The sequence below is a fragment of the Myodes glareolus genome, chromosome 5 (assembly GCF_982192425.1).
Source record: "Myodes glareolus chromosome 5, mMyoGla1.1, whole genome shotgun sequence".
NCBI lineage: Eukaryota > Metazoa > Chordata > Mammalia > Rodentia > Cricetidae > Myodes > Myodes glareolus.
This window is the reverse complement of record NC_142030.1, coordinates 81,059,856-81,082,798: the sequence shown is the minus strand read 5'-3', so window position 1 is coordinate 81,082,798 and position 22,943 is coordinate 81,059,856.

Sequence of the window (22,943 nt, the reverse complement as noted above, 5' to 3'; positions counted from 1 at the left end):
AAGTCTTCTAAGTAAAATATCCATCTTTAAACACACAATCACAACTTTTTAAATTTGTTATTTTCCTCCTAGAAATATGTTTCAACAGCAAAAATGTAGGGGTAACCTCTCCAGTTTCCATTCTGCTTAAATAAAACCTATAGGATCTTTTCTGCAATGTCAGCTATTTCCTAAATCCAAGTTCATCGTAATCAAAAGACTGGTAGACAGATGAAAGCACTAGGTGTCAAGTGTTCAGTTGACCAGGTGCTAGATCTCATCAACAGCATAAATTTCTGTACTGAACAATTACATGCAGAGGAAATTGTCCTTTTAAACTTATACACACCAAGTGCAATGCCTTTACATTTAAGTAAATAATATTAAAGAAATAAAGGAGAGTCATAGCATGGTATATTGTTCAACTGTCTGTGGCAAGAGCAGTTACCCAGAAGAAGTCAGCTAATAAAGATCAAAGCTTATAGCCCATGATTGCTTGAATACATTTTTAGGATGTGAGTCATGAAAGAACAAATCACATTGTAAGGGAAGAACCTCAGATCACATCCACAATGCAAAAGTGAGTAAAGAGGGTCCTAAACATCCAAAATCCTCTCAAAAACATACCTCCAATGTCTGAAATACCCAACCCATATTGCTATAACACTTCTTTAAGTGTTCCATTAATAAGACTAATTCTTTACCAAACATACTTCAGATTTTTCCGGAACATTAACTGTTCAAAGTGTACCAAAGAAACATCACAGCGAGATGACTAATGGTTGCAAGCCAGCTCTTCTTCTGATGTGGTAACAAAAGGCAAAGTTCTTGCTACCCTAGAATCAACTACTTGGAACAACAACAAAAATGTGTGTTTTTCAGATGATTTAAGGAAAGGATAGTGACAAGAAAGAAAGGTAAAAAATAGGAAGGAAGAAAAAAGAAAGAAACAGAGAGGAGGAAATGAAAGAAAAAGCAAGGAGAAAGGAAGGAAGGAAGGAAGACAGGAAGGAAGGAAGTCGTTCTTTGTACATTCTCATATATCACATAGAGTAAGAGTGGTGTGAGGCACAAAACCATAAAGGAAGCTTCTATAGTACTGCTTGACCTTTTTATAGAAAATTACCATCCAGTTTTTAAACCTAGCTTATTATTTTAAGGGAAATTGTTGTAGGTAACTTGTAAATATAATCTCATTAAATGTGAAGTTGACAGGAGACGTTGATATTCTCAAATATTGATATTTTTAAATATTTGATATTTGAAGAAGATAATTATTTTTACTCCACCAGGAAATTTTAGTTTGAAATATTTATTATACACTTAAGAATTAAAATTAGAATCTTTGACAAAATATTTTTGATTTATATAAATTTTTTGTGGTTAATAGATTTAAACAGAGTATAATCCGATGCGTTAGCTATCTAAAGATATAGATAGTAGTAGAAGCAAATCATACACTTCAAGTTCTGCCCTGGTTTTGTCACTAATTCTGTCATTTTGACAATCAAGGGGTGTTTCTATGGCTCTTCCTTTATTCAAGCTATTCTTGTAAAACTGCTCAGATCCCTTAGAAATAAACCACACAGCTCTTTCCACACTGTGGAAATTTGGATGCATGACCTTGATCACATAGGTCTCATAATGCTTGTAAGAAGGTCAGGCAAGAAATGTATATATAAACCTTTAAAATTAGATAATGTAATGAGAATTCCAGAAAGAGCTAAAAGTCTACATCAGTCTCTAAATATGTTTACCAAATGTACCAGTGTGAAGTATTTTGCTAATCCCAACAATAACCATGACCAACAGAGTATCTTAACTCCCCAATTTTACATATATATATATATATATATATATATATATATATATATATATATATATATCTAAGTCATATGAAGAGTCACTAGTGCTTGACAGAGGGCTTGATGGTCAAGAGCACTGTCTTTTCTTCTGGATAACCAAGATTTGATTCCCAGCATCTATACAGAATTGACAACTGCTGGTAATTCAAGCGCCAAAGGATCTGCTGCCCTCCTCTGGTTCCTGTGGGCAATGCAATACCTCTGGTGCACTGACATGTATGCAGATAAAACACCTGTACACGTAAAATAATAAAATATACTTTTTAAAAGAGTTTATGTAATCAGGAGGAAAATAAACCTTACTTATGTCTATAAAAAAGTAACAGAAAAAAATGAGAAATTAGAATAATCAATTTTCACCCTTTCTAAGAATAAGAAAGACAAGATATAGCTGATATATACTGATAAAGAAGGAAAATGTGCTTCTCCATGAGTGTAATTCAGTATAAGAATGTTGTGTATTCATTTCATTCAAACTGAAAAACACCCATATACTGGTTAAAACTCAGGTAATGAAATTAAAGTCTCAGGAAGTTCAGAACATTTACTTATAAGACTCCAGAGGTTCAATGCGGAAAGGTTCCCAGTTTCCTCTCCAAAGCAGTACTATCACTGGGAAAAGAAAAATACTGTGAAGCTGCCTGAAAGCTGGAGAAAACTGTTTCTTTGGTCATCAGTACCTGGTAATATATAGACATTTGTTCTCATCTGTGTCAAAGGAGACACACAATTGCCTGTACTCAAAGAAGCAAACATGAATTCTGGCTCACAAGGCATCAACAAGAACATAACTTTATTTTTTTTAAAAAAAAAGTAAATCATAGGACCACAGAAATAGACTTGCATATAGATTAACGTATCAGACACAGGTCAACTAGTGAAGCTTCTTCATCCAAATTCCCAGGGATAAAGATGGTTTAAAGACTTGCTTGGTGATTAGTTTTGGTTCTCCCTTTCCATGGTACAGCTGAGGTTGATTAACTCACATGTTTTCTCTATACTCTGCTTTTAAGAAGATTGGTGTGGTAGGTGGGGGAAAGACTCGGTTTTAGCTCTTGCTTGTGTTTGTCACTAATCCTTCATGTTTGGGGAAAGAATATCCCAGTCTCCCAGACAGTGATATAAATAAAAATATTTGTTTGGATTATTCAGTGAGCAAATCACTATCTTAATAACCTCTCACATAAAATTTCAATTTAGCTGTGTAAATAAAAATTAAGGAATAGATTATACACTTCACAATGAGAAATGAGGAAGGCAGAGAATGCCGAAGAAGCCATGTGAGATTACAAACTAAAACAATTGAGGAACAACACATGTGGGGGTGGGAGTGTGAAATGGAGCCTCCTTGATGCAGACTGCTTTCCTACAACAGTGTTGTCATTTTGATTTTTAAATGTCACCATCAGAGTAGGCTTCCAAATGCAACTCCAAATCTTTCTGACATTTCGTGACAAAGTACATCAGAAATCAACATTTGAAAAGATAAGATCTATTGTCTCTTGTGGTTTCAGTCCAGGTTACTTAGGCCACGGTTTGGGGCTTATGGCAGCACCAAGGCCATAGATTAGGAAAGTCTATAGAGGAGCTTATCAGCAGATAACAATAAGGAAGCACAGAAAAAGAGGAAGGGCCTGATCCTCATTAATAACTCCCTTGAGGTAGGCTCCCTGTGACCTAAGTACCATCTATTAAGTTCTACCTGTTGAAGGTTGTTGATAGCATTATGTGTTGTGACAGGCATTTAACACATCAGCCTTGCGAACTGTTGAAACCTTGCTCTTTAGAGAAAGGTCACATTTTCTCCAACTTTTAATCGTTCATGTAAAATAATTTTAATTATCACTCCATGTTCACATAAGGTAATAAATCAATTTTTCAAATACCCTTTAAAATCAAATTTTGCAAATTGCTAGGCTAAATTGCTTTATTTTCTTACTTACCTTTTTCACTAACTATAAGCAAACTCAGCTTCAAAAGAATTTTCACATTTTCAGAAAGAGCAAAAAGATTGTATTTTCCATGTTGATGAGGAGTTCACAGAATGCAAGGACTGCAGATCAGAGAATAAAGTCCTGCTGTTTTGAAAATTGTGTGGGAACCTCAAACAAGGTGTACTATCTGATCTTGTCTACTGTGGTATTTCTATTGCTATGGATAATACCTGCATATATTTTGTAACCCTTTCTTTCTCACTGTCCAAGAAAACTGATATCACTACCATACATTCTCAAACAGTCCATCTAGTCATAGGTAGAGAAACAGGGAGGCTCTACTTGGTTGAAGACAGAACATTATAACCTTCCAGTAGAGATGTCAAAACCAAAGACATAGATAGGGAAATTATGTGTACAAGAATAATGAAATGATCTGCTTTCAGCTCAATATCTGAGACTTGATATAGATGAACATGGTGATCCCATTGATCCAGACTCACTAAGATGACAAACAAAAGGAGCAGAGAACAAAGACATTAGATTGACCTTCTGTAGACCCATCCTGCATTTCCTCACTAAAACGTCAAACATACTATTCTAAGCTCTCAAACACTGGGCTAATTCTTATGGATTTCACTTCAACAGTATTACTAGTTTCAACATTATAGTAAAACTGTAACAGGAGGACGTGGGATATTACCACCCCTACAGATTTCAAAAAGCCTCGACATGCACTGTCCACTACTAGAGGCTTATCACCTAGATGTCACTAGGTTTTATATCATTTCAAAGAAGAAAATAATGCCTTTTGTGAGTTGTTAAAATTGACCCCTCAAGAAAGTTTTCAGAATCAAAACTAATAAATTATACTAACAGCCTACATCAAATTATCACATGAGCATGGCTTTTCTATTCATTTTCCAAATATCTATGTGGTCAAGTAGTAAGTTTCTAGAATAGTTTAAAAGCCTCCAGAGTGCTTCATTATTGATATTATTATCATGGAGAGTCATTACAGCATGTGTGTGTGTGTGTGTGTGTGTGTGTGTGTGTGTGTGTGTGTGAGAAAGAGGGGGGGGAGGGAGAGAGAGAGATAGCCCATGTTGGTTGGAAGCACCTCATGTATTGGTTGGGAGTTCCTTCCTTTCTTATTTAGCACAAGAAGGGGTGTGTATAGATCTTGTCATTATGTGAGTGACTTATCACAACAGGAAGTTTCTCAGCTGACTAGGGGAATCAATTTAAGTTCTAGGCTTTGATCTGAAATTCTTTGTTCTCAGATATCACAGGCATTGTGCTCATTATAATAAAGCCAACACAAAATTAGCAAATAAAAATATGAGGTGAAGAATAGAAAAAGGATTCTAATCTTCTGCTCAGTTATAACAAACCAGAATTCAGTGATCAATTTTAAGAGAAGTAGCTAATGGTCAGTGACTACTTTTCTGAGAGAATTAAAACAGAACCATCCTTGAACCACAAGAAATGGCCATTGCAACATGCCTATTAAATAGCTGTATTGTATTAAGCTTATGGCTGGTTAAATAGTTTCTTGGGCAGGATTATGATGAAAGGGAGAAAGAAACTCAGCACAGGAAGATATAATTGGAAATAAGAACTGTTGGTGACTCCTAGATTTGGGTAAGATATAGAGACCCTTTGCTTTGGAGTTAGTCTGTAATGGTCTTTAATGGTGATGGGAAAATAGCATTAACCTATCTTTCCCAGCCCTACCTCTCCTAACCTCTTATCCTCTACTTTAAGTTTTCTTTTCTGGAGATTTCATTAGAAAAAAAAGATAAAACAAAAAATTACAAATTATTTCATTGAAAACCATGAAGCCTTGTCATCCGTAAGGAATTAGTGAATGGGTGTGATCTATGTTGGAACGCATCACAACTAAACAGCTTCCAGCCATCTAGATAATGTCTGCCATGCTGATGCACTAGGACTATTTTGCATCTCTAAATACATTGAGAAATGTGTACATACTTCATTTGCACAATTTCATACCATGTGTTTGAATCTTTCTTGCTCAGTCTTCACAAAACCCATGAAAAGAACTGCTATTGGGAATTTATATCAGTGGTCCAAAACTACATAAGTCACAAGACAACATTACAAAACTGATTGCAAGCACAGGTTTTTGTACTCAACCTTTAACAGATGAAAGCTTGCTGATAACTTTTACAAATGAAACTTTCCCAATATCACAAAATTATGCTTTTAAATAAATAACGTAGACATAGATACGTACATTATTTTCCTATAACTACTATTATTTACATTGTTTCTTCTGTCTTCTCACCTCTTCCTTTAGATAGTCTATCACTCTCACTCATGGGCAGGAAGTTTCTCTTTTCAGTTTTCAAAATGCATGCCTTGATATATTTTAGATATAGTAACTTAAGATGTAATTTGGTTGTTTTATTGCTGTAGAAGAATTGCACTGTTTTATGTTGCAAAAGACTCAGTGTGTATATAAAAGCAAATAAAAATCCCAGAGAGGAAAAGTTTGTCTGTCTGTATGATGAAGAATATTTAGACACATTCGAATCTGTGTAGAGCATAGCAAAATAAAAATATTCCAAGCCTAGAATCTGCCTTAAAACCATATTCTAGCAACCATATCAAACTTCCTCTGAAACATCATTTGTTATTATTATATTCTATTTTACATAAAAGGTAGTAGCGGTATAAAGGACAATTCCACATTAATAACTCTATTATAAAAATACAGTACCATTTTTAATGCTCCTGGCCTTTGATAATTATTTCTAACACAATTAAACTTATCAGCCTAACAACCTATTCTGCAAAATAGCAAAGATACGATATTTATATCAATGATTCTTTGAAACTAACATTTTCCTTCAGGGATAAATAGTCTCAGCTTCTAGTCTATTTTCATGACAAGTTATAAATATTCTCAGGAGTAACTGCTTTGATCTTCCCTTTAAAACTAGGGGCAAAAAAAGGGACCGAATACTGGGGCTGCATGCATTGTCATTACATGAAGTGTGCTATCACACTTGACAGTTTAATTACACTGTTGTTATTTGCATTCTGCCAGTTACTTCATTCTTTAGAATCCCAGCTAACAGCTATCCCTTTCCACACAATGATATTTTACAGCCTATTTGGACTTTTTTTCTGAGTAAAATCTTATCTTAGCTTCTTGTTGTGTTAGATAAATTCAATCAACAACCACCATATGCTAGGAACTTTGAAGTTTGTTTGAAATCAACAGGTTCTCAATGTCTCTATTCTTGGTGATGCATAATGCATGCCTCCAAATCAAAGAATATTCCACAACAGAAAGGAAATTCGAGGGAATGGCTATGGAAATGCATCAGGGAAACAATCAAATTCTGTTCATCAGACTTAGAAAGCGGTTATGGCCCATTTCCTCTCTAGCATTGCCCAAGCATAGGGAAACTGTCATCCAATCAGTGTGCAATTTCCCACATAGACATTCATTGATACATAACTTATTAGAATACTGTATGTTTTAATAGATGTTAACTACTTTTACATTGTAATCAACTTGGAAGATTTTATTTTAGTTCTGTTTGAGGACATTCAGAACCACTTCTACTTATCACTTGGCTCAACACAAATGAATCTGAACTGGCAAAATCCTACTCTCTAATTTCTCTATATGATCAGCTATGACAGTTACATGTTTACCACACTGTGGAATATTTCAGTGATGCCAAGGAAATGAAGAAAATGCTGCTTAACATGAGGCCTTGTAGATTCTCTATCCTGGCCAAAATCTCCACATAATCCATGTTTTAGAACTGAAGTGTGAGGCCAAATCACCAAGCAAAGTCACAAATTCAAGAAGCTCTGGGCTATGGTTACCAAATTATTCCATCAATAGCTATGGGGTTTTAGTCTGTTTCTGATAAAAGTTTGTTCTATCAAGGACATTGCGACTGGTGGGTGGATATCATTGACTGACAAGCATTCCTTGGGGAAAGCTGGACCCATCTAAGAGTGATTTGACAAGATTGTTTGTTGATTAGTAGAGAGATAATTTCTGAGTTTTGGATAACTAAAATATTACAAATTTGGCTCCACTTACATAACTGCTGAGAATAAGTCAAGAAGCAATTTCTTCTTCTTAGTCAAGGATTATGGAAGAGCCGAGGTGAAATAAAGAACACAGAAAATTAAGAGCTTCAAGAACTTCCGGAAGATGAACAGTCTTGGTGTGATAGCAAATACATGCATTTTTTCCAGATAAGAATGAGTGACAACTTCAGTCTGCTGCTCCTACTAAATTTATAAATCATATCTATTGCCATCCGATAAGCTTTCTTTCAATATTCAGGGCCATATATGGGCCATATATAAATATATAATTAGGGTATTCTGTGAAAAGATTGATAGACAGTTTCCCTTGGGGACTTCTAACTAAGTTCCTTATTCAAATGTAAACAGAAAGGCCCTACAATTCCTGTTACCTATGAATGCTTGGTGAACAATTGTGATCTACTTTTAAATAGAACATTTAAAAATTTCAAACAGTTCACAGAATACTATACTAATCATTAACTTTATTTCATTTATGGCAGAGTGTTTGACACAAATGCATGCACTTTGGCTACCACAACTGCAAGTCACCTGTCAAGATCTTTACATCACTCCTTAAAATAAAACCATCAAGATACCATTAAAGTTATCAAAAATGCTTGGCAGTTTACAATGATACCAAGGCAATCTCTCTCTCTCTCTCTCTCTCTCTCTCTCTCTCTCTCTCTCTCTCTCTCTCTGTGTGTGTGTGTGTGTGTGTGTGATTGCTCTTTGTAAAGCCAGAGTGGCATCTCAAACCATTGAAAGTAAAAAAAAAAAATTCTGATACACCTGTTAGTTATTTATGTACCTGAAATCTCCTAGCTTTGGCATAGCATACATACATAATTCAACCTGAAGAACTATATGCAATCATTGGTGATGATGATAGCGAGATGTGAGGTGAGGAGAGATAAATGAAGTACCAGGTCCTAAAACAAGAAAGTTTGATATGAGTAACAGAAATCGTTATCGTTATCCTTAACGTAAATAAGTGGGTCTGCCTCAGTGATGCAGTCAGCTTATAGAAAAGAGTGTATTAGGGAGTGTATTAGGTAGAACTGCATGCACTAAGCCCCCAGGGTCAACATACAGCAGGAGTAGAAAAAGGGGCTGTGTGCCTGACCATTATAAGACAGTGACACACATTTTCTATTCTGTACCTCACAGTTCATACTGGGTAGCACAATCACAGATTTTGAATGTGTTATCTTTCAAATGGTCACAACATACTAATGGTCAAATAAAATTATTTAGGCAGCAAATATAATGGCATGTCTTTATGAAATGCTGACAGGTTATTAAACTCAACGATTTTTGTATTTTAAATGAACATTATCTAAAACACTTCTATCCAGCTGAAATGAACAGCTCATGTTACTATCCTCATACAATGAATTTTTTTTATTATTCCATCTACAAAGCTCCTACCAGAACACTCTCCACCTTTCTTGCTGGAGGACTTTGGTATGTTATTCTTCTCTCATTGCTGGTTTCCTTTACACAACTTAACATCTAGTTAAGGAAAAATACTATTGTACTCATTCAGAGTATTTATGAAGCTAGCTAAAATCTTACTTTTAAAATGTTAAATGTAGAATATTAAAATGTAAATATATTCTTTAGCCATAAGTGTGGTATATGCAAGTGAAAAACTCACCAATAAGGCTCAGTTTTGATACTATTGAAGAAGGAGCTGTTACTCCATTTTTGTGAATCCCCAGAAGTTTCCATACAGAATAAAAAGTTTAAATAAGCACTGGGTATTTGTCACTGAAATATTCTGCAGATGCTGACAAAGAGATAGAGTCCTTTAAAAGGGTCAAATGTGCATTGCAAAGTATATATAGAGAGATGTGGCCTCAGCAAGCCTAGCAATGGAATAGTTTTCAAAGGAGGAATACTTCTGATTGTTCTGCTAAAACCAAAGAGAGTAAAAACCACCCAGTAAATAAAATATTTTCTACTGAACTGTTGGTCTTTAAATATGCCTTTTGTATGATATGCACCCTTTCACTGTCTAGAAGACAACATGCAGTAGTCTGAAAGGAGATAATAAGTGTTTCTAGCTTGACGGCACAAAAATAATTATATTTTAAATAAATTAGGCATGTGTTAAACTCTAAGCAGCTCATTGTAGATAAGAGATGTTTTGGAGACTATAAATATTCCAAATAAACATTCTACAGCTTTATTACTACTGGTTAGCTTTGATAGTTCCAGAAGAAGATAAAAAGTTATGATCCTTCTTACCCAGTTGTAAACCCTATGACATACTACACACACATCACAGCACAACACAATACAATACTGACTGCCTTGGAAAGACATGACCACTGTAGAAACAGTGGTGTTGTAAAAGGAGCAGGTTATAGTTTTCCTTAGTTATGATAAAAAATAAAATAGATATAAATATTGTAACTTTAATTCTTGCTTGATAACTGTTTTGTTATATGTAACTTTATTATGTTAAAGTTAAAGTCTTCCTTTTTGTTTAAGCAGAAAAATGGGAAATGGTGTAAGAGTGTCTTCTTTATATGTGTTGCTTTCATTGGTTGAATAAAGAAAACTGCCTTGACCTTTTGATAGGGATGAACTTAGATAGGCAGGGAGACAGAACAGAATGCTGGGAGAAAGAAGGCAGAGGCAGAGAGAGTCACCCACCATGAAGCTGCCAGGTCAGACATGCTGAATCTTTCCCAGTAAGCCACGAGCTCGTGGTGGCATACAGATTATGAGAAATGGTTGAATCAAGATATGAGATTTAGCCAATAATAGGCTAGAGCTAATGAGCCAGGTAGTAATTTAATTCATATAGATCTCCAAGCGATTATTTCCGGCATAAGCTAACTAGGTGGCCAGGACAACAAGCAGCCCACTCCTCTTTACTAAACTCCTGAAACTGAGAAGTTTCTGTAAGGCAAAGGACACTGTCAATAAAACAAAAAAATTAGCCCACTGAATGGGAAAATACCTTGCCAACCAAACAACTGACAGAGGACTGATATTCAAAATATTTAAAGAACTCAAGAAACTTGACATCATAATAACAAATAATCCCATTAAAAATGGAGTACAGATATAAACAAAGAATTCTCAAGAGATGAATCTCAAATGGTTTAAAGAATTGTTCAACATTCTTAGCTATCTGGAAATGCAAATCAAAACAACTTTGAGGTCAGATTTATATTGAAGTCTTTAATCCATTTGGACTTGAGTTTTGTGCATGGTGATAGATATGGATCTGTTTTCATTCTTCTTCAGGCTGACATCCAGTTATTTCAGCAGCATTTGTTAAAGATGCTTTTTTTCTTCCATTATATAGTTTTAGCTCCTTTGTCGAAAATCAGGTGTTCATAGGTTTGTGGAATAATATCTGGGTCTTCGATTCTATTCCATTGGTCAACATCACTGTTTTTGTGCCAATACCAAGCAGTTTTCATTACTGTAGCTCTGTAAAAGAGTTTGAAGTCAAGGATGGTAATGCCTCCGGAAGTACTTTTATTGTATAGGATTGTTTTGGCTATCCAGAGTTTTTTGTTTTCCCATATGAACTTTATTATTATTCTCTCAAGGTCTGTGAAGAATTTTGTTGGGATTTTGATGGAAAATTGCATTGAATCTATACATTGCTTTTGGTAGAATTGCCATTTTTACAATGTTGATTCTCCCAATCCAAGAGCATAGGAGATTCTTGAATCTGATAAAAGAGAAAGTGGGAAGTAGTCTATAAGACATGAGCACAGGAGACCATTTCTTAGGTAGAACCCCAGTAGCACAGACAATAAAAGAAACAATGAATAAATGGGACCTCCTGAAACTGAAAAGCTTCTGTAAAGCAAAGGACACTGTCAGTAAGACAAAAAGGCAACCTACTGATTGGCAGAAGATCTTCACCAACCCCTCATCCGACAAAGGTCTGATCTCCAAAATATACAAAGAACTCAAGAAACTAGACACTAAAACTCTAATTAACCCAATTAAAAAATGTGGTACTGAACTGAACAGAGAATTCTCAACAGAAAAAAATCAAATGGCCAAAAGACCCTTAAGGTCATGCTCAACCTCCTTAGCAATCAGAAAAATGCAAATCAAAACAAATTTGAGATACCATCTTACACCTGTCAGAATAGCTAAACTCAAAAACACCAATGATAGCCTATGCTGGAGAGGATGTGGAGTAAGGGGAACAATCATCCATTGTTGGTGGGAATGCAAACTTGGACAACAACTTTGGAAATCAGTGTGGCGGGTTCTCAGGAAACTGGAAGTCAACCTACCTCAGGACCCAACAATTCCACTCTTGGGAATATACCCAAGAGATGCCCTAACATACGACAAAAGCATGTGTTCAACTATGTTCATAGCTGCACTATTTGTAATAGCCAGAATCTGAAAACAACCCAGGTGGCCCTCGATAGAAAAATGGTTAAAGAAGTTATGGCACATATATACTTTAGAGTTTTACTCAGCGGTAAAAAAACAATGACATCTTGTATTTTGCATGCAAATCAATGGAAATAGAAAACGCTTTACTGAGTGAGGTAATCCAGACCCAAAAAGGGAACTATGGTATGTATTCAATCATAAGTGGATTCTAGCCATAATTAAAGAACATTGAGTCTATAATTAGTGATCCTAGAGAAGCTAAATAAGAAGGTGAACCCAAAGGAAATCATATAGTTATCCTCCTGGATATTGGAAGTAGACAAGATTGCCAGGCAAAACTTGGGTGCATGGGGGGTCAGGGGTGGATGTAAGGGAAGATGGGTAGAAAGAAGAGAGAAGGGGAGGATTCAGGAGAGCTTGGCAGAATGGGATAGGTGGGATGGAGGAAGGGTGGATATGGGTGCACGGAAGTAAATATCTTAATTAAGGGAGCCATTTTAGGGTTTGCAAGAGACTTGACTCTAGAGGGGTTCCCAGGTCAAAGGAAAGGTCCCCAGATCGTTCCTTGGGTAGCAGAGGAGAGGGTGCCTGAACTGGCCTTGTCCCATAGCCACACTGATGAATATCTTGCATATCACCATAGAACCTCCATCTGGCGATGGATGGAGATAGAGACAGAGACCCACATTGGAGCACTGGTCTTAGCTCCTAAGGTCCAAATGAGGAGCAGAAGGAGGGAGAACATGAGCAAGGAAGTCAGGACCACGAGGGGTGCATCCACCCACTGAGACGGAGGGACTGATCTGATGGGAGCTCACCAAGGCCAGCTGAACTGGGAGTGATAGAGCATGTGGTCAAACTGGACCCTCTGAATGTGGCTGGCAATGAAGGCTGACTGAGAAGTCAAGGACGATGACACTGGGTTTTGATTCTACTGCATGGAGTGACTTTGTGGGAGCCTGGTTTGTTTGGATGCTCACCTTTATAGACCTGGATGGAGGGGGGAGAACCTTGGACTTCCCACGGGACAGGGAACCCTGACTGCTCTTAGGACTAGAGAGGGAGGGGAAGAGAGAGAGGGGGAGGGAAAAGAGAGGCGGAGAGGAGGTAGAAATTTTTAATAAACAAATATATAAATAAATACAACTTTGAGGTGCCATCTTATATCTGTAAGAATGGCTATGCTCAAAAATGCTAACGATAGCCTATGTTGGAGAGGATAAGGAGTAAGTGAAACACTCCTCCACTGCTTATGGGCATTCAAACTTGTATAGCCACTTTGAAAATCAATATGGCAGTTTTCAGAGAATTGGAATCAATCTAACTTAAGACCCAGTGATAGTACTATTGGCCATATACCCAAGGAATGCTCAATTATACCACAAGGACACTTGCCCAATTATTTTCATAGCAGCATTATTTATAACAGCCAGGACTGGAAACACCCTATATGCCCCTCAATCAAAGAATGAATAAAGAAAATGTGGTACATTTACACATTGGTGTATTACTCAGCTCTAAAAAACAATAACATCATGAAACTTGCAGGCAAATGGATGGAACTAGAAAAAAACATCCTGAGGGAGGCAATCAAGTCCCAGAAAGACAAGCATGGTATGTACTCACTCATAAGTGGACAGTATGTATAAAGCAAAAGTTAACCAGTATACAATCCTCAGAACCAGAGAAGCTATATAACAAGGATGACTCTAAGAGGATCACATATACCTCTCTGAGAAGAGGATATTGTTGAAAGCTCTTGGGTAAACTGAAGGGGATGGGGTCATGGTAACATGAGTGATATGGAATTCCCCTCTGTATGCTGTGAATGTGCTTCGTTATCATTGGTAATGAAAAGGTTTCTTTGGGTCTCTGGCAGGGCAGAATAGAGCAAGGCAGGAATTCCAAGCATAGATAGAGGAGAAAAGAAGGCAGAGTCAGAGAGATGCCATGTAGCCGCCAAAGGAGAAAAGCACATGCTACCAGCCAGAACCTTACTGGTAAACCACAAACCTTGTGGTAAAATATAAAATAATAGAAATGGGTTAATTTAAGATATAAGAGTTAGTTAATAATTATCCTGAGCTAATAGACTGAGCAGTGTTTTAATTAATACAGTTTCTATGTTTTGAGAATTTCCCACATGTTCTTAGTGAAATATCATATCTACCCTCTATTCTCTCCTGCCATTCTTCCCATATCTTCCAGAAGGGAACAAACTTCAAGACCCAGTAATACCAGTTTTGAATATATATCCAAAGGATGTTCATTCGTGCCATATGGACATGTGCTCAACTATGTTATTAACAGCATTGTTTGTCATAGCCAGAATCTAGAAATAACCTAAATGACCCTTGACCAAAAAATGAATAAGGAAAATGTGGCACATTTACACAATGGAATGCTACACAGCAGAAAAAATTAATGACATCTTGAATTTTTCAGGAAAATTAATGAAGTTAGAAAACATCATTTTGCGTGAGGTAACCCAGACCCAGAAAAACAATTATCACATGTACTCACTCATAAGTGGTTTTTAAACATAAAGCAAGGAAAAGCAGTCCACAAATGACAATCCTAGAGAACCTAGACAACAATGAGGATCCTAAGAAAGACATACATTAATCTAAATCTACATGGCATGGGAAGTAGGAAAAGATAAGATATCCTGAGTAAATTGGGATTATGGGAACCTTGGAAGAAGGTTGAAGGGGTGGGAAGAGATAGGGAGGGGAGTAGAGAAAAATGTATAGCTCAATAGAAATGAATTTAAAAAATTTAAAGGAGTCAAAATGATCTTTATTTTAAATCATAAATAATGTATATAGTCCTAAGAATCTTAAAAGTTAAAAAAAATAAATACAATAAAAAATTTAAATAGCCAAAGACATTAACAACCAGCAAAATATAAAATGAAAACCAGTGCAGAGAAACTATCTCAGCCCATCCAAATGGCTACCAGAAAGCAAAGAACAAACAGGGGTCATGACATGGGCTGAAAGAACTCTTGTGGACTGCTAGAATGCAAATTAGCTCAGTCATTATGGACAGTAATATGCAGTTCTTTAGAAAAGCCGAAAGTAGATCTACCATATGTCCCAGCTACACCACTCCTGGGAACAGAGCCAAAGGAATCAAGATTCACATGGAATAGTGATACATCAGTTCCGAAATTTACTGCAGCACTAGTCACAAATCCCAAGGTACAGAAGGAGTCTATTTGTCAATCAATGAATGAATCATTTTTAAATGCAATACTGATGCACAATGGAGTATATTTACCCATGAAAAATAAAATAGTGTACTTGAAGTAAGACAGATGGAAATAAATTATCATAATAGAAGAAAAAAGACTCAGAAAAATCAGTATCTCATGTTTCCTCTCATATGTGCAATATAGTATTTTTGAAAAGACATGTAAGTAGAGGTAAACCTATTTGGAAAGTTGAAGGGGACCATTAGGAAGGGAGATGAGAATATAGTAGGAGAAATTAATATCCCGAAAGTGTGCTATATACATATGAAAAGTTCTAAATGAAATCTATTTTGTACAATACTGCAAATGAAAAAGAGAAATGTAGGTCTAAAGACAAAACCACAGTGAACTCAGTAAATATGCTCTTACCATTCTCATTTCAATTCAGAGCTTATATACAGTAAACACATAGGAAGTCACTTCCTAAAACACTCCAACATCAAGTTTATAAAACAATGAAGGTAGAAATCCATTTAAAACAAAGACTTGTTGTGGAAAGTATTGCATGTTCTAAATGAGTCAAAAATCTCATGGTTACTGATAGCTTTCTGAGCAATGATTTCAGTTCTTCATATCATACATCTACGTACACATAGTTTGGTCCTTTGTTAATACACTTCTTAACACGGACAAAAAACTGAGTTCCCTACATTAGATAAAAGATCTTTGAGCTCATCTAGGATAAAGCAAGCTTTGTTTGAACTATCAGGATAATTAAGGTCAGAGAATTGCAGCAACAGTTGTCTAAAGCTTTTATCTTGTACACAGGTAAAATAAACCTTCATTTTCCTAATATCAAATTCAATCCTTCAGGAGCAGAGCTAATATTAAGTTAAAAGTCTATCTCATAAAAACACAAGGGACTTTACTGTGCATATTTTCTACTATCTCAGTTAGGCAGCCATGGATATAAAATCATGAGCACATAAATCTACTTACACAGATTGCATCTGTGACCAAAATAACTTCATTTCCACATAGCAAGAAATACAAATGCACACATAAGTTAAAAGAGCCAGACTTTCATTCTGCAAACTTTAAAATACGTTTTCAAAAATTTTGAGAAAATATACTATATTTTATTCTGGTTATATACATAAAGGCTAGTCATTACTCTTCCCTAAATTAAATTAAGGCTATTTTAAGATCTTGGAAATTATTTTAAAGTCTCATGTCATATTATTATCACACAAAATGTATAATAATAGAATGATACCAGGTGGGATATTTCTGCAATAAATTTTGTGATTGGACATTTTTAGACATTTTTATCCAACATGGCTCTATTTCTGAGACTGCTACAGAAGGGATGAGATGTTTAAGTCACTGACACACACAATGCCTCCTGAGTACAATAAGGTGTCATGAAAATAACTGCTATCCTTCTAAGGGCATTCTAATTTTAGTATTTTGATTTCTAATAAATCATAAACACCTATAGCTATAAGAATAGCAAAAGTCAAAATTTGCCAATACAAATAGTCTAACCCAAAATCTAAATATTTTGTTGAGTTTTGATATGACAATACGAGTGGAAAATTTCATACCACACCTCATTTGTAGATCAAACACAGACACACACATAGATACAAATTGAAAAATAGGTATAAAATGTACTCTAAGTTTGTTCCCATCATTATCGCGACACATTTCCTTTTCTCACTACTTACTCTTTGGTTATTCTCTTTTGTTCCCAAGGCAGTTAGAGTTATTATCGATACATATTTTTATGTATCTATAAAAACCTTGGACCCACAAATGAGAGAAAGCATGTGGTATTTGCTTTGTTGGGGCTGCCTTAATTTGTTTAATTGGAGTAAATTCGTTTGCTTTCACTTTTATATAAATAATGTGGCTTTATTCGATTTTACTATTGAAAATTTTCATATAGATTATTTTCTTTATCCATATTCCTGTTGATAGACATCTATAATGGTTCCATAGTTTAGCTTTTGTGAATAATACTATGACAAATATTTATAAGAAATATCTCTATGATATGTTGACCTCTAGACTTGTGGGTAAATATCCAGGATAAGTAAAGCAAGATAATATGATAAATCTATTTGGGGCTTTGTGGGGGAACTTCCAGATTCCTCTTTGTAGTGCCTGTAATAGATTACAATCCTGTCACCAGTGCATGAAAGTTCCCTTTTGTCTGCAGCCTCACCAATAGTTATTTTCTTAATAACTGCCATTCTGGTTGAAAGATGGAATCTCAATACAGTGTTAACTTGCATTCCTCTCACAGGTAAATGTGGTTAACAGTTTTTGATGTGTTTACTAACAGTTTGTACTTTATTTTTTGTTTCCTTTGCCAGGTAGAAGCTTTATACTTTTATGGGGCCTCATTTGTTGGCTGTTGTGTTTATTTCATCAATGATTGAAGACCTAGTAAGTTCTTGCCTATACCAGTATCTTGAGAATTTCTGCTACTTCCTCCTGTAAATTTCAGTCTTAATAAAACACTATTGGATTTTTTTTTGGTGTAGAGTTCATGTAGAGAGCCAGTGTTTCTAGAAACATTTATTGGGGAGGTTATCTTTCCTCTGTTGTATAGTTTTAGCCTCTGTCATAAAGAATGTAACCACCTGCCATTGTATGGGTTCATTACCAAGTTTTTTCTAGTGTGTTGATCTTTGAATTTTTGTGACAGTATCAGGATGATTTTATTAATAAGGATCTTATTATAAGTGAAAATCAGATAAAGTGATACATCCAGAATTGTCTATTTCACTTAGGAGTGCTGATTCTGTGTTAGTTTTAATATCTTTTATATATTTATATAAAAATGGAATTGGAATTATGATTAATATTATATTAAATCTGCAATTATTATATGGCCATTTTCACAATGATAATTCTTCTAATCAGTGGACATGGGATTCTTTCCATCTTTTAGTATATTTCTTTCTTCTGCATATTAAAGTTGACATTGTAGAGGTCTTCCACTTCTCTAATTGGCTATTCCACATTATTCTTTTAGGAGGTAGCTGTAAATTGGATTATTTTTCTGATGTCTTCATCAGTAGGTTTATTTTTTGTATATAGTAAGGCCATTCATTTGTATATATTAATGTTGTATCCTGTGACACTAATTTGACACTAATTACAGTGTTCACCAAGTTGGAGCTTTCTAATGATATCTGTAGAGTCTCTTATGAATAGAGACTCAATGCAAGTTATTTTGTTTCTTCTTCTTTGTTTATTATCTATATCCCCTTTATTTCCTTTCTTATCTTATTACTCTAGATAAGATTTCAAGTTCTGTATCAACTATGAGTAGAGAGGATGGACACTCTAGGTTTTTCCACAAATTTTACATGGCTCTAGAAACTAGAGCTATTAGGACATCCCTGACCACTCCTGATAGCATTTATCCCAATTTCCCTGACTTATTCCTTTGTAATCCTAACAGATCACAGCCGTAAGTCACACATTACCTTTCTAGTCTTCCACATACTTTCTTTTTGATACACAAAAAAATTCTGAAATCTAAGTCCTTTTGCCCTGTGAAATTTGGAACAACAGCTGTAAACAGTATTGGCACTTATAAGGAGAAATTAGTAGAGCTATTATATTTGAAAACCATTCTGTAATGAACTATAAAATACCTTTCAAAAGTCTATTCACATACAACTTTGACACAGAATTTTGCTGTAGTCTGTATCAAATGCATAAAACAGTGATAGGTCCTTATACTTGTACAACAATAATATGCATATAAAGATATTTACCACAAATTATTCTTCCTACCAAAAGCCTAGAAAAATCACCATCTTTTAACATTGCGACAGCTAATAGCACAACTTACTAAGAAGAAATGGTAGGTGGCTATCAGAAAAGAGAAAGTGGAGCTCTTCATGGAGGAGGGGGAGCTCGAAGAAAGTTTTTCAATAAGAAAAGAACAAATTGAGGAGAACATCTCAAAAAGACTGGCATCGATAGGGCAGCTCTCCCTCCCTTCACAATGAGAGCGGAAATAGCAGCAGAGAGCGGGAACTACCGCATAAGGGAGAGGTTTATCCAGTGTTCACCGTGCTTACAGCAGCAGGAACTGCTGCATAAGGGAGAGGTTTATCCAGTGTTCACCGTACTTGCCCCAGCAGGCTGTTTCAGGATGTTTGCACTGATGGACACTCTTCACTTCACGTATCATGGCGGAGTCTCTCACTTGAACTCCGAGACTGCTGACCTGAGGAGCTCAGCTTGTTTTCTTGCTCCAGGCAATAAGCCATTGCCGCCCGAAATTTGCATGTGTGCTAGGAATTCATATTGTGATCTTTAAACTGTGTAACAATTACTTACAGACATCATTTAACAAGACAGCTCATTGTGATCATACTGTCCTCATTTGAAAAAGGACAGAGAAGGATATTTGGGATGATTTGGAGGGAAGAAAGAGAATAGAGAAATGTAATTATATTATAATCTCAAAAACAAGAAATAATACCTAAGTGGAAGCTACTGTTAAACATGGTGATAAAGGCCTATATTCTCCGAGTTCTGCAATTTTGAGGTAAAGGGAACATGAGTTCGTGCAAGGATCAACTACATGATATAAGGAAGGTAAAGTTTGGCTATGTCCTGAGACTCTGTCTCTATGGAAGTGGGTCTCGGATGAAGCTCAGCAGGAGAAGAGCTTGCCCTTCCCTAACATGAACAAAACCCAGGTTTAACTATAATGATGCTAAAATTTACATACGCAATATATTATATTCTAAACATACAGGTTTAAATGGTTTCTATGATCTAAAGGGTTAAGTATAGTTATTGTTTCCCTAGGTACCATTTATGGTAAGTCAGCATTCACACAGTGGTACTACTGGCAAGTATGAGAATATTGGCCGTGTAGTTCCTAAGTGAAAGTTGTTAGATCACTATGGGCATGGTTTTGTAAGACAGTTCTCATAAAGCTAACATACAATGAACAAACCTACACATCCTCTTTCTCTTATACAAGGATAGAGGACAAGTCATGTATTGTACTATATCTTCCTGTGTTTGTCATTGGCCCCCAACAGTTTTAAACTAGTATGAACTCTAGGCCATTAAGCTTCTAAAACCGTAGACTTAAGAAGACTTTAAAACTCTCTGTGTATATTCCTTTAGATTCTAATGTATTTTTTAACACAGTGCGAAGCTATTATTCAGTACATATTAGATATAACAATTTTAAATACATGAGTATGTAAATAAAATGCATCTATAAATCTATAACAAACCTGGAATATACACATTTGGTTTGGTTTTTGAACTTAGGATAATCCTTAGTGAGGTTAGAGGTGAGGGCTTGGTCTAGCAGAGAAAGATCTTGCCTTGTTCAAACTTATTCAAATAAATATAGATCCACAAATTGAGAAAGACAAAAATTCTCCCTAGTGTCTTTCTTAGGCATGCCAGTCAGAAATTACATGCCAGAGCTATGCAGTAATAAGAAACAATTTCCTTCACAACTAATATGTATAGTATCTATGTATATGAACTGATATCAACTCTAGCTCTAGCAAACAAATGTAACCTTTGGCAAAAGAAACCTTAGACAAAAACGGCAATTTAAAAGAAGGGTCTATATTTGTATTCAATTGTATTTACCTTCAAAGGCTATGGTCTATCTTCTGTAATGCACATGCTCTTTACAGACTAGTTACAAATAGGTATCTCTACACTTTGTTTTGCGCTTTTGAACAGGCGTTTAGTGTCAAACTTAACTCTCCCCCAAAATTTCTAAATGAATAATGCACTTCATAGCAAGGATTCCCATTTCTTGCAAATGTTTAAGGGAAAGTTTAAGGGAAACTTTGCGTTTCAGCAAAGTTTAAGGGAAGAATGAAAAGCCAGAGGGTGAGACAGAGTGCCAAGAAATGCTGTTTTCTGGACATACAGTGGCTGTAGCACGCATGAACTTACAACAGCTGCAGTTACCTGTACAAGACTAGGCCAGATAAAAATTCTAGCACTTGTTGTTGGAGAAATGGTTCATTATTTAAAAGAATTCATTCTTTCTTCTACATGTTGATATTCACTTATGCAAGCACCATTTGTTAAATATGCTTTCCTTTTTCCATTTTATATTTTTTGCTTCTTCATCAAAAAAATCCGGTGTTTGTAAGTAGTTTTTAAACATAAAGCAAAGAAAACCAGCCTACAAATCACAATTCCAGAGAACCTAGGCAAAAATGAGGACACTAAGACTGACATACATGGATCTAATCTGTTGCAGGAGCTACTTGTTCATTTCCCAGCTGCCCAGACTCCCAAAGTAATCACAGAAACTATATTATTTAAATCACTCCTTGGCCCATTAGCTCTAGCTTCTTATTGGCTAACTCTTACATCTTAATTTAACCTATCTCTATTGATCTGTGCATCCTCACAAGATCATGGCCTACCAGCAAAGTTTAAGTGTGTCAGTCTCCTGCAGCAGTTCCATGGCTTCTCCCTGACTGTGACTTCTTTCTCCCAGCATTCGGTTTAGTTTTTCCCACCTCGCTCTACTCTACCCTATTAGGCCCAAGCAGTTTGTTTATTAACCAATGGTATTCACAGCATACAGAGTGGAATCCCACATCACCTCCCATTTTCTGTTCAAATAAAAAGGAAGGTTTTAACTTTAACATAGTAAAATTACATAAAACAGTTATCAAGCAAGAATTAGTTACAATATTTATATCTATTTTGTCTTTTATCATAACTAAAGAAAGCTATATTATTACTATCTACTCTTCAACTCCATTAAAGACTCCATAAAGATATAATATTACCTAAGTAAGCAGGAAGTACATTGTAAGCAACTTCCAAAACTATAGAAATGACAGAGACATCTCATTGCCAGGAGAGTCACCCAAAGTTTTTCTGTGTTGTTGGGGCATCCAGTCATCAGCCCACAGGCCCATAGCATCCAGCAGACTTCTCCACAAAACAGAAAATTTGAAGATTTATTCTGCCTTGCAATGACAATGTCCATCAGTTGTTTTCTTCTGTGTCCTGCAGAATGTCTGACAAACATTCTGATGAAGCAGGAACCCCGAAGGACTGTCACACCTTTAGACAGTCATTTCTCTGTGGGTCCTGCATATCCAGTTCATACAGCATGGCATCAAGCAGTCCAAGGAAGAGCAGTTTTTTGCCCAAATGGCTAGAAAACTCCATAAGGATCCTCTTTGGTGCCCATCTTCTTCTAGAAGCAGATGAGTGCTTCCAGGAGCAGTTATGCCCCACTGTTGTGAACAGTCCTAAGTTCTTAAACATTTTAAATACCATATTCTGTAGTCTTTGAAACTTTTGAAGAATGCCTCTTCATCTGAAATATATTCCTGTACATCTAGAAAATAAAATTAATCAGGTGTTCATAAGTGGTTTTTAAACATAAAGCAAAGAACACCAGCCTACAAATCACAATCCCAGAGAACTTAGAGAACAATAAGGACCCTAAGA